This window comes from Odocoileus virginianus, unplaced genomic scaffold (assembly GCF_023699985.2).
Source record: "Odocoileus virginianus isolate 20LAN1187 ecotype Illinois unplaced genomic scaffold, Ovbor_1.2 Unplaced_Contig_38, whole genome shotgun sequence".
Lineage (NCBI taxonomy): Eukaryota > Metazoa > Chordata > Mammalia > Artiodactyla > Cervidae > Odocoileus > Odocoileus virginianus.
The window spans coordinates 209,569-223,137 of record NW_027224355.1 but is presented as its reverse complement, the minus strand read 5'-3'; the positions used below and the strand labels follow the sequence as shown (position 1 = coordinate 223,137).

The following is a 13,569-nucleotide window of genomic DNA, read 5'->3' as shown; positions in this document are numbered from 1 at the left end:
AAATCACCTGCAGTCACATTCAGTGAGCTTAGACTTGATAGATAGCCATTCAAGAGAAAAACAGATCAACTGAAAATAATTTGTCTCCCCTTCCCTTGTTTATACGATTCAAGACACCTCCAGTTTCTAAAGTCACTCCCCTGGGACTGTGTAACTGAGCACAGAGCAGTTTGGCTGCTCCCCAAATTGGCTACTCCTACAGAACCCTGCTTAAAAGGAAGTGACTGATAGTGGCATCCAGCCAATGCTAATTGGTGACAGAAATGACATTTCCCTCTGATTCCCCCAAACTTACTGTCTTTAGATTTCTAAGTGGATTCAACTGTGCACACAATGGGACTTGCCTATAAGCTTTCTTTCTAGTTTGATGGGAAGATTTCAAGAGTGGTGGAGGTGTTAAATTAAGATCATCTTACTGTTTTTTTTTAGTGATTTGAAGTGTTTGTGATTTTCTGGGATACAATTAGGGTATAGTCTGAAGGCTATATATAATGATAAAACCAAAACCAATTAGTAGGTTGTTTAACTCAGTTAGAGGCTGTCTGCAGGCTAGCAGCTTTCCTTTGCTAAATCCTGTTAAAATGCAGTGGGTTCTATTTTGTGCAGAATGAGCAGGCTGCCATGACAACTGTCTGTGAATATTATTTCAATATTAGTCATAGGTTTCCAGTGTTTGCCTCCGGGTCCAGCGTTCATTCTAAAACCCAGATGCACATCTATTCTTAAAGGAGTTCTCCTGGACGTGTTTACAAAAAACAAAAACAAAACAGTTTCAGCCGGCTGTTAATTTTTTTTCCTCTTTTTGAAGAGAAATTTGAATGAATTCACACAATTACATATTGTAGATTTTATTGCTGTTCTTTTCTTTGGAAAAGGTGAGTTGGATATGAATTTTTATTGTGCTAGAATGTAGATTTGATTAAGTAGATTAAATAGGAGCCTGGAGATTACTCATATTGCCTTTAGTTACATGCCCACCTGAACTCTCCCTTTTGCTGGGAGAAGAGGATGTGTGAGCTGCCTAGGCCTGTGTTGTGTGCCTAGCCCTGGGCAGTCATTGTTGCTTGGCAAGTGGGCTCATGCTGATTGAATTAAGCCAGTTCAATCTCACACTTAGAGTGGAGGGTGGTGTCAATCCCATGCAAACCGCAGGGCTTAGTATAGGGACAGAGTTGAGCTCAGAAAAGAAAATTGGGGTACTATTGTAAGGGATCAAGGGGCAATACTTGTCAGCCACCTGGTTAGGCAACAGAATGTTGGGCAAATTATATTTATTGAATACTAACTATAAGCCAGGCCCTAACTCAAAACTGCTTCACAAGTGTATTGGTTAGAGAGTGTGTTTGGCTGCATGTGATGAGGTAAGTGAAATAACAGGGACTTAATGCAGAGGGGTTGGCTATTACCTCAGGTGACATTAAGTCAGGAAAGAAGCCACTTCACATCATTTGTGTCCCAGGCTCTCCTTCAGTCTTTCTGCATTATCATTCTCAGCATTAGCCTCTTGTCCTAATGCACTCAAAAGGGCTACTTCTCCTCTAGGCATTATGTCATGGTTCCAGACATAATGGAGGAAGGGTAAAAGCAAAGGGCTCCTGACAGCTAAGTCTTATCCCTTTTTTTTAAGTCTGAAAAATGGCCTTTCTGGGAGCCTCAGATTTCTCCTTATATCTCGTTGGCCAGAACAGAGTCACATGACCACCCCTAACTGCTGGGGATCCTAGAAAATGAAGTTTTGGTGTCTGGGCCCATTGCTATTGAAAGCAAAATCAGGGCTTTATTAGTACGGAAGAAAAGGAGGATAGATACTGGCTAGGCAACTATCCGTGGCTGCTATAATGTGTATGAGCCCATGTATTCCTTATATCAACTCAGTGTGAGCGGTGCTATTACTATCTCAGTTTATAAGAAGCAGACATAGAGGCTATGTAATTTTCCCAGGCTCACAACTGTTAAGTGGTGGCTGTAGAAAATGACCCCAAGCAATTTGACTGTGAAACTGAAGACTCTGATGCTCCTAAGCACATCCTGACCCACAGACCAGGCCACATTTCTTCTCCAGGATGTGTATCCACTCAGGAAATGTAGGCCTCTCTTAGAAATGGTAGCTAATATCTGTTTAGCAGTTTAGAGTTTATGAAGGATTTTCCACTTAGATTTTTCCATTTAAATACTATCCCCATTTTTAAAATGAGAAGGCACTCGGAGAAGTAATAAACATTTCCTAAGGTACCCAGCTTGTATTAGTAAGTGACAGAGCTGATATTTCCTTGAAATTGCGAGAATTTACTCCTGGTCCCCTTTCCTTTTTTTTTTTTTTTTCTGGTCCCCTTTCCTAACCCTCCTATTCTTCCATGCACAGAGACTTTTTTAATTCTTAAAATTGACAGTACTTTTCTCCAGACCCTATATTAACTTCACAGCCTTCTTAGGAAAAACAGTGAGGAGAAATCTTGAATCTGTCACCAGCTAGTTTACCTAGTATCCGTTTCACATAACCACACCAGCAGAAGCATGGCATATGAGGCAGACATATCAGTTTAGTGGTGAGAAACAGAGGCCTAAGTGGGGAGGTTGTTTTTATCTCATGTAATATAAAATCCAGAGCTTCATTCGAAATGTATGTTCATTACAAATAGCTCTTATCTCCCTGTTAACGTAAGAGACTCATTAAACATGTAGAATTTTCCTGTTCTTAGTTACATCAGGTTAATTTGAATACATATCCTTAAAACTGTTTTGTAAATCAGACTTATAAAGTAAGAATAACAATCCACCTCACTAGGGCAAATTAGTGAGGTTTTAGTACATTACTGTACCGATACATCAATTTGCTTATGATTGTTATTTCTTTCATTCTTTCCAAATATTTGAAATCTTTGGTTTATGGCATTGTTTCATTTATACATCACAACATTCTCATGTTCTGCTGATACTGAGTTGACCGTGAAAATCACAAAAGCATTGTAGAATATATTTGACCTTAAAAGCTGTGGAAGAGTAGGTTGAAAAAGAAATAGAGATTAAAAAAAACTGTGTTACAGAGTAGTGCCTCTCAAAGTATGCTTCACTGTCCCTTGGGAATTCATTAGAACTCCAGATTCATGAGCCAACTCCAGACCTACTGAATCAGAACTTCTAGGGGCTGTGCCCAGGCATCTGTGTTTTAACAGGGTCCCCAGGTTGTCTATAAGCACATCAGAGTTTGAGAAGCACTATTTTAGAGAGTTTTATGTAAATGAATAACTTTTGCCCTTTTGGGGATATTAGTGAAAGTACTAACTTCAGCTTTAGTAAACTAAGACTTATTGTGTGTTAGTCACTCAGTCGTGTCTGACTCTTTGCAACCCCATGGACTGCAGCCCACCAGGCTCCTCTGTCCATGAGATTTTCCAGGCAAGGATACTGGAGTGGGTTGCCATTTCCTTCTCCAGGGGATCTTCCCAACCCAGGGATCGAACCCAGGTCTCCTGCACTGCAGGCAGATTCTTTACCGACTGAGCTACAAGGGAAGCCCCTAAGACTTATCAAACCCTAATTTTTCCTTTGAAAGTCCCTAAATCATAGAGTCCACTTATGTACTCCAGGGTCTAGAACAGTGCCTGGCATACAGTAGGTGCTCAATAATATTTGTTGGATGAATATATGAATAAAACCAAGATAAGAGTAAGTATTCGTAAACAAAATTCTCTAAAAACCTTTCCAAAGTCTTCACCATAAACTTGTGGTCATCTGAGGCGATACTGACAAATGTTTTGAAAAGAAAGCCATGGGTATTTCTTAGGCCTTGCTTTAACTAATAGTTTCACTATTCCTCCAAGAAACCAACTGTTCTTTGTTCTGTGTGTTCATGAAAACAAACATGGTTGACAGGGAGGTAATGGTTGGCAAAAAGTAAGCTTGGAGAACGTGGAAGCCACCTTCCCAGTAAGCAGGAAGTGGTTCTCTCATCCAGGTTGTGTTGTTCACATTCCATTGGCAGGTATAGTCATACCTGCATTCATCATTATGGAGTTGCCAAGGCAACCTTTAAAAGAGTCATTCTAGAATCTCCATCTGGAAATTTCCAGATGAGGCTGAGGGGACTCCTCTTCAAGTAAGATCTGTAAGCCTGATGATGGATTGTGTCCTGAGTCTGCAGTTCTGGCTAAAAGATTCAGCAACCAACAACGTGAAAATCTAGGAGTTTTACTTTCCTTCAACCTGTGTGAAACTGGTAAAACTTAGAGGGAAGGATAAGAACTCTTAAAGGAGCAGATAAATTGAATGAAATCTGGGTAGACATGGAACCATGTTTTTCCTCTGTTTAGTTGTTTGGCCAACTCTAGTAGAATTAATGTTTTATGTATTGAGTTTGTCATACTTTAGTGTATGTTGTATTGACGCTGTCTTTATTAGGGTAGAATTGGGTCACTTTGATGTAATGGGACGAGTACTGGCCACCAAGTCATAAGACGATGATATTGGGAGGCTACTTAACCTCTCTGGGCCTGATCTTCCTCTCTCAGAAAATGAAGGGCCTTTCTGAACAAGTCCAGAGGACCAGAGTATCTTACCATATCACAGCCTGGTGCAGGGCTCTGGGACATGACCCTTGTGATGATCTTGCAAGGAGACTCCTCTGTCTGGCCTAGATCAGTTTTGCCCAATTCCCAGTGCTTTGACATGAGAGGGGATTGTATAAATGTATATTCTTTGTTTCACTTTTGTCTTGGAATGATGGATTATAGCTCCTGCCAAAGGGAAAAAAAAAGTAAGGAATTACCATTGCTCTGCCATTGACTCATGCTAGATGTCAAACAGAGACACAATAACAAGCTAAAAGAACAGCTTGTGGCAATATTTAAAAATATCCACAACTCTCTAAATAAGAAGCAGTTCTGATAAGGCTATTTGGAATTCATGCAAAACACCTAACACCCATAATTCTGAAAATCTGAATTGTACGTGTTTGCCAAGGTTATTTACTTCTGTGCATTAATTATAGATAAAGGTATATTAGATTCCATGATAATACGTATGGCCCTTGGTTTATAGATACCCCTCTCTCCTGAGCCTCTTCCTTTCCAGATTGTTCCTTTTTTAGTCTCCTTTGTTTTCTCCCTCCTTCTCATTCCCTTTAAATGTCTCTGTTTCTAGGCATCTGATTTTGCCCCTGTTGCCTCTAACTTTACAAGTGCTCCCTATTTTATCTTCTCTGATTACTTTAACTGTTATCAATAACCTGATAACCTCTTTAATCAGAATCTGCAGACCTGATTTATTTTCTGGGCTTTAAAAAGAGCCTCTGCTGCCTATACATTTTAACTTGTTAGGGTGTCACTCACTAGACTGTAAATCACTAGAGTGCGGGGACCATGTGTGTTATGTCCGCTGTTGTACCCTCAGGGTGCAGTGCAGCGCCCAGCACCTGGTAGATACCCAATGAGCCTTGTTGAAGATGTGATGGAGCCATCTAGTATTCTAGACTAGAGACTTTGGAATCCTTATCAATGCATCTGTCCGCCTTGCTCCCTATACCCAGTCTGGGACCAGTGGGTTTATATCCTAAAAGGCTTTCACATTTGGCCTCTCCTCTCCATTTGGAGAAGGAAATGGCAACCCACTCCAGTATTCTTGCCTGGAGAACCCCAGGGATGGGGGAGCCTGGTGGGCTGCTGTCTATGGGGTCGCACAGAGTCGGACACGACTGAAGCGACTTAGCAGCAGCAGCTCCATTTGCACTGCTCCTGCTTTAATTCAGCCCTTGTCATTGATCTCCTGAATCATTGGAGGCGCTTCCTCATTGGTCTTCCTCTGGCTGGCATTTCACCAGGTCATTGCCATGTGACCCGCAGAGTCACCTTCCTAAAGTGTGAATCTAATGAGATTACTCTCGGGCTCCTCTTCACTTAATCAGAGTTTGCAATCTGGCAGCCTCACACTGGAGTCTATACAGTGTTCTGAGAAAGTGAGAATTAGTGCTGCATTTCATTGACTCTGAGAGACACATTTTTTCACATTTTAGCACCTCTGAAATTGGAATGTGCCTTAAAATCATTGGTGTGTCACAGTTTGATGAGTTGCTTTTTTGTTTCTTATTGGTACATAAAATAATGATACGCCTTGTAATCGATGGCATCTTAAGTTTGTAGAGGTATACTCATACTGGCATTTAAAAATACAGAGATTTTACATAAAAGTATGTTCAGCTTCTCTTGAAAAATTACAGTGGGTAGTGTTGGATTGGGATTTCTGGACAACTGCTGCCTCATTTAGATAGAAACTCTCTACAGTGTCCCATCATCTCCACCCAGGCTGCTTTACTCATTTCTGTTATGTACTGCAGCCCATGTCAGCATTTGAAATTGCAGTCTCTGACTGACAGATAAAAGTATGAATTCTTTGCTGTAATTTATGAGAACAGTCACAGTTGGCAACAGTCTACCTCCTCAGATTCACATCCCCATCTTCTGCTGTATATACATTCTATACCCACCCCAGTCTCAGGAAACATAACTCAAGTGTACCGTGCTCCCAATTTCCCTGGAGTGCCGTTCTCTACCTTGTATGCTCTAGGAAATGTCTCCTGACTTGTCCTGGCAGGGCTCGTATCCTTCTGGGCTCCGGTAGTACATGGCATATCTTTGTATGTGATCTTGGGTGGCCTCAGCCTGTAGTGGCTTGAAGCAGGATTTTGGTTCCCAGCCAGAGACTGAGGCCGGTTCATAGACAGTGAAGACACCGAATCCTAGCCACTAGACCAGTGGTCAGTGACAAGGCCCTGGCCCTTTGGCTTTGCAGAAAAGAATTCCCACAAAGATGGAAAGTAGTGAAACAAGTCAAGTGTTTATTAGGAAAAAGAGTATGGTACATGTGGATAGACACATGGGCAGGCTCAGAGAGAGTTGTGCCCTCCTGGTGGTTTGAATCACTTAAAAATTATTGATTTTCCTTTGGCTGCGCTCGGTCTTTGTTGCTACTCGAAGGGTTTGTCCGGTTGTGGCAAGTGGTGGCTCCTGTGTAGTTCTAGTGCACAGGCTTCTCGCTGTGGTGGCTTCTCTGGTTGCAGAGCATGGGCTCTAGGTGTGCAGGCTTAGTAGTTGTGGAGCAAGGGCTCAGTTGCCCCGAAACATGTGGGATCTTCCCAGACCAGGGATTGAACTGGTGTCCCTTGCATTGCAAGGCGGATTCTTAACCACTGGACCACCAGGGAAGCCCCTAGAATCACTTTTGTGGGGCATTTCTTCCAGGTTTCCTTTGGCCAATCATTTTGATTTGTCTGGTTCAGAGTCCATATTTGGCATATCTCAGGATCCTCCCATGTGTGCACTCATCTCTTAGCCAAGATGGACTCTGGTGAAGAAGCTTATGGGAAATTGACATCACTTACTGTGAGGTGATGTCCCCTCCCTTTTCTTCGACCTCCAAGGAGCCTTTCTGCGCATGTGTAGTCAGGGAGGTCTCCTTGACTTTGAGGATTAGGAATATGTGATCTTTTATCACTTATCTGGGTAGGGCCCAACCTTCTCCTCCATCCCGCTTTTATGCAGTTTCTGTCCATTGCAGAGAAACTGTTCAGCCTGGGGCATGTCTGTCTCCTGCCTCATACCTACACCTCCTGTCTTAAAATTATTTGTGGACGCTCGTGTCCCTCATTACACTATGAATCTGGTAGGGCAATGAATCAGAATGTATTCATTTTTGTATCTGCCTCATAGCTGGAACTTGCTCAGTAAGTATCTGTTAGGTAAAGGATGGATGGGTTGCGTTTTCTCACTGGGGTCTCTGTTTTTTGAGTTTTGCCCATGGATAGCTAAAAGTGAAGTCCGATGCTTCTGGCATTGCTTTAGGAAGACCCTTGGCAGTCACAGTCAGCCCACGGGGACTTTAATGTCTGCAGACCCAAAGGCACTAAGGCACCAAGGGCAGCTCTGAAGTTTTTTAAAAAATTTATTTTTAAATTAGTGTACAGTAAAACCGACTTGTACAGTTCTGTAAATTTTAACACTTGGGTAGGTTAGTGTCACCTCCACCATAATTAGGATACAGAACATCGCCTCCAAAACTCCTTGCTCTTCCTTTGTAGTCACATTCTCCCTCACCCCATAAACCTTGGCAGCCATTAATCAGCTCTCCATTACTACAGTTTTGTCTTTTTGAGAATGTCATAAAAGTGTACTCAACATTTTAAGCCTGATTTCTTTCAGCATAATGCCTTTGAGATTCATCCAGGTTGTCTTTATCAGTAGTTTGTTCCTTTTTATTGGTAAGTAATATTCCATTGCATTGCTGTCCTGCAGTTTGTATATCCGTTCACCCACTGAAGGACATTTGGGCTGTTTTAAGTACTTGACCGTATGAACCTGAGTACAGATTTCTGTATGAATATAAGCTTTCATTCCTTTAGAGTAAATATCCAGGGGGTAGGGTTGCTATGTCATATGGCAAGTACATGTTCAACTGTATGAAAGACTATCAAACTAGTTTTCATAGTGGCTGCACTATTTTGTATTCCCACCAGCAAAGTATAAGAGTTCTAGTTGCTCCATATCCTAGCCAGTACTGGGTATTATTAGAGTTTTAAAAAAATCTAATAGGTGTGCAGTGTTAGCTCACTGTGCTTTTGATATGAATTTATGCTTCCTTGAATCCAGGCTGGGGAAATTGTAGGGAAAAAAATGGTTAACTCACCACCAGTGTGGCAGTACTTCAAACTCTTATCTTCTCAGTATGCCTTCTGCTGTTTACTTTCCAGAGTCTTTGTGGTACTTTATTGCTGTATGAAAAATAACAAAAACCTAGAGGCTTAAAATGCACATTTGTGATCTCACAGCTTTTGTGGGTCACGAATCCAGGTGCAGTTTATGTGGGCCCTCTATTTCAGGGTCTCTCACAAGCTGCTGCAGTCAGGGTGTCAGTTGAGCTGCAGTCATCTTAAGGCTTCACTGGGGGAGGATCTGCTTCCAAGCTCACATGGTTGTTGGCAAGATTCAGTTTCTTGAGGTCTGTTTGACTGAGGGCCTCAGTTCCATGCTGGCTTTTGGCCCATGACTTCCCTCAGTCCTCTGCCATGGGGGCCTCTCCAGTACAACAGATTATTTCATCTAAAACACATGAGTTGTGAAGGCAATAGAGAGAGTCTGCTTACAGGACAGAAGGTCACAATCTTTCATAACTTAGTCACAGAAGTAACAGCCCAACACATTTGCCATATTCTGTTGACTAGAAGTCAGTCACTAGATCAGGCCTTACACTGAAAGGGGGAGGAGAGTACACAAAAGCATGAACACCAGGAGGCAGGGATCATTGGGAGCCACCTTGAAATTTACCAGTCTTCAAATAGCTGGTCCACGGATTCTGTCCAGGTTTTATAGCTTCATTCTATGGGAGCGATAGGGTAGAGTGTCCTTACTCTGTCTTACTCTTTCATTTGATTTATGAACATGCAAGGTTAATTTAAGGAGTTTTGTTTTTTGAGTCAAGCCATCTCAGACAAAGCTAGGGTTCGATTGTTGTTGTTCAGTCACCCAGTCATGTCTGACTCTTTGTGACCCCATGGACTGCAGCACGCCAGGCCTCCCTGTCCCTCACCATCTCCCGAAGTTTGCCCAAGTTCATGTCCATTGCATTGGTGATGCCATCCAGCCATCTCATCCTGGTGGCTCAGGGTTAGATTACCAGTGGTTAAATTCTAATATCTACTAATATGCTGTTTATTAAGTGACAACCATGGAAAGCTCAATTTTTGTACCCAAGATGGAGCCTTTTCAATGATGAATTTATAAACTTCAACACATGACAGCTATTTCAGCCTGTCATTGTGGCTGCTGACCAGGTGACTCCAGTAGACAGATGTGGCCAGCACTGGCCTTTATGAATTTCTTTCACCTGATAGTGACTTATAACCCATCTTTGATTTATTTTAATAACTTTCTAATGACTTGGCAAATCTGGCCTCTCTTTTCTCCTACTTAATGTGGCTTTTCAATACCCAGAAATCATCCCTGGAAATAGGCTTGATCCTTTCTCTTTATTAAAATGTAAAACTACTTAGTATTCCTTCCCTCTCTTCAAAAGAAGCAGGCTCTTTAAATCAAGTTTCTTCAAATGTTTTTGATCATGAACTTCTCTCAGTGAAAGCTTTCTGAGAATGGACTTCTGATAATTATATTTATTTATATACAACTAATACTATTAAACTCATATTTTGTGTATATTACCAAAAATGTACATTATGAAAGTAGAAAATTCAAAAAGAATTGGAAAATATGAGTTCTGTTACTTTGCTTTCTATTGTGCAACAGACCTTCTGGTTTTTGCTATGGGGCAGGTACCTCAGTTTGGAGACTATTAGGTGCTAGGAAATCCCATGGACAGACTAAACAACAACAAGAAGTGCTCGGAAGTTGGGATTGGATGTGATTGCTTATCACTGGCCCTGAAATGGAGCAGGATCCTGTGGGGCTCTCTGGGGTACAAATCCTTTCTGTGTCCCCTGTTTCTTGTTTGTAGGAAATAGGCTTTATTCAGGCTCCTTGACCTTCCCTGAGTTCCAAAGGTGAGGAGCTTCAAACAGTTGCTAATCAAGTGAGGGATTGTAGAAACTGGGGAGGAGCAGTCAAGAAACAACAATGCAGAGGGTCCTGGTTCCTCCTCAGGGGGTATACAGTATACAGATATCTCTGAGCTCTTCTGCAGGAACTAAGGCCCCACCCAGGCAGAAGATGGTAACTTCAGGCTGAGCACAAGCATCCTGGAACACCTCCCTGTTACCTCACCACCAGCCAATCAGAAGAAAGTCTGAACATAGTGGAAGATAAGGAAGACTCTGACCCCTTCCCCAAATGATTCTCCCTTTAAACACTTTCTTGGTTGAGCAGAGTCTTCAGAGTTGGTTTTTGCACAGTAGTCCACCTTCTCCCCAGGTTGTTGGCCTCCTGAATAAAACAGCCTTTTTCTTCCAACCACCACTCATCTCTTGAGCATTGGCTTTCGCATGAGCTGCTGAGCCTTAGTTGGGAACAGCCCCAGCACTAGAGGGCTAGCTGAGAGTCGCCAGAGCTAGGAGGTCAGCCCAATCTGAGCTCCCCACTTTGGTGCTATCAGGTATTAAGGTATCAGGCGCCATGAGCGGGCAGACACTTTACGTTTAGTTGAAGTACTACTCACTCAGCACCAAGCAGATCTACACACATCGTTTCTTCTCAGTCTGTTCCCAAGTCCAGTTGTTTTGCCTGGATTCTAGCATATTTTCCTTGGCTGTGTCATGACCAATAATAGGAGCTACTCATTAGAATGAGTTTTCCTTTATAGAAGTTGGCACTGTGGCCAGCTCCAGGAAGCTTGTGAAATAGTAGAGGTTTACCTGCAATGCCCAGTTTCTCCCTTGTGAGAAAACCAGCCTTCTCTGTTCCTCTATGTCTTGCTATAGCTTGCTACTACCATAGACTAACCGAGTGTCCTGATTTGGGTTCCCTCAGAAGCTGACCCCAAGACAAGTGTTTGAGACCAAGTTTATTTGAAAGGTGAAGGGAAGCTCAGTAGGGGAGTGGGGAAGTGAGAAAGAGAGACCACCAAGACAGCCAAGAAAGAGTCAGTGAGTCCAGGCTGTAGAGGTAGTGAAGCCACCATTTTTCAGTCATAGCAGATGGACAGTTCTATCTGCTTATAAGTCTAATTGCAGCACTATAATTAGGAGCTCAGTTCATTCTGATTTTTGTTTCACTGCTGCCGTTGCACATCCTTGTTAGGTACATATCTACAGGAGTCCTTTTTTTCTCCTTCACTCTTTTCTTCTGGTTAACTCCTAACTTCTGGCTGAGTAATCCTCAGGTCTTAGGGTATTACTTCTTCTAGAAAGCCTTGCTTCACCCTCCTCTCAGGGGTAGGGCTGTTTCTCTGTGCCCCCTGCCTGTCCTATTAGAGGTTTTGTCATACTGTATTGCTTTCATTTATTCATGTAATATCTGTTATGTGCCTGATGTCTTTTAGGTTCCTGGTGCTTATATTCCAATAGCAGAAGTACTTTTATTTGTAGTTTTATTTTGATTTCTTATTTACCTGTATGTTTGCCTCACCTAATCATATCCATTTTGTTCACCATTTATGTCCTTGTCCTTTCAACACAGTGCTGCCAAATAGAGGGAGAGCAATAAAAATGTGTTGAATTGCCTAGAAAAGCACAGTGCATCTTAGTTCAGAATGATTTGACATTTCTATGGCCTTTTCCAAGGAGGAAACTGAGCTCTCACCTTTCCATTGGCTATTTTCATATGACGCTGTGCCCATTGAGAGATAAATTGACCCACCTTGCTTGTTGGGGGTATAAGTCTGTTATTGGGTGAGTTAACATTATTTTGCCCATTATATTTTCTTTTCAGGCTGGGAGAACACATCCCTGCCTAGCTGGAGGAAAGTAGGAGAGCTTCCGAAGAGGCTGGCAGCTTCATTTTGCAAACACACAGGTGCTGACTGAAGCAGTATAGTGTAATTGATCTCGGATGGCCTTGGCCTGCAGTGACTTGAAGTGGGGCTTGGGTTCCCAGCCAGAGATTGAGGCCAAGTCAGTGGTGGTGAAAGCACCAGATCCTAGCCACTAGACCAGTGGTCAGTGACAAGGGCCTGGCCCTTCAGCTTTGCAGAAAAGAATTCCCACAAAGATGGAAAGTAGTGAAACAAGTAAAGTATTTATTAACAGGAAGAAGAGTACAGTGTGTGTGGATAAATACACGAGTGGACTCAGAGTTACTGAGTCACACCCTCGTGACAGTTTGAATTATTTTTATGGGGCATTTCTTCCAGATTTCCTTTGGCCAGTCATCTTGATTTCCCTGGTTCACCGTCCATATTTGGTAAATCTCAGGATCTTCCCATGGGTGTGCAGGCATCTTTTAGATGCCAAGATGGATTCTACTGAAAAGGCCTCTGGGTAGAGCATCCCTTGACATCTCTCCCCTTTTGACTTCCAGGAGCCTTTCTGCACATGTGTGGTCAGGGAGGTCTCCTGACTTCGAGAATGAGAAATATGTGGTCTGGGCAGGGCCCAGTCTCCTCCCTTAATTGTCCTGCTGTTCTCATCTTGGAGTTTTGTCCACAGGGAATGAATCTCAAATCATTTTACCCTGGGGCGGGAGGCCCATCTGCCTCCTGCCACATAATGATTAAAAGTAGAGGTTCTAGAGTCAAAGTGACTGAGTTCAAATCCCAGCTCTGCCACTCATTTACTGTTGGACTTTGGGCTCCAGTTTCTAATGCATAAGTAAGAATAATAATAGTATATATCTCATAGGATAGTGTGTAGATTAAATAAGATTAACACCTTTAAAAATCAACAAGTGCAAAAAAAAAAACAAAAAAACCCCCCAAAAATCAACAAGTGCCTAGAACATGGTAAGTGATCAATAAATGTTATTATCATTATTGTGATTTGTTCCCATATGTCAGTGCTGGTTCATTTAACAATTTGAGGCTGGCTACAGGACTCTGTGGTGCTCAAAGTAACATTTCAGTGTTCTTCATACAGTGGAAAAATATAGTAAAGGTCTTCATTGTAAACAAACTCTAAATTTGAGACAAATCATATAAAGT

At 42.2% G+C, this 13,569-nt stretch overlaps 1 protein-coding gene across 5 annotated transcripts in view; it reads left to right on the top strand.

The window, feature by feature from the left end:
• Positions 1-13,569, top strand: part of PPEF1 (protein phosphatase with EF-hand domain 1) — a 140,443-nt gene that overhangs the window by 14,824 nt on the left and 112,050 nt on the right. For 3 of the 5 annotated variants that reach the window (XM_070464633.1, XM_070464634.1, XM_020891256.2), the window contains one exon: positions 12,363-12,446. The exons of 1 other annotated variant lie outside the window; for it this stretch is intronic. The gene's annotated coding sequence lies outside the window, so the exon portion shown is untranslated. Of the gene's footprint in view, positions 1-4,055; positions 4,217-12,362; positions 12,447-13,569 lie in introns of those variants that run through there. One more of the 5 variants, XM_020891254.2, reaches the window with a different exon arrangement.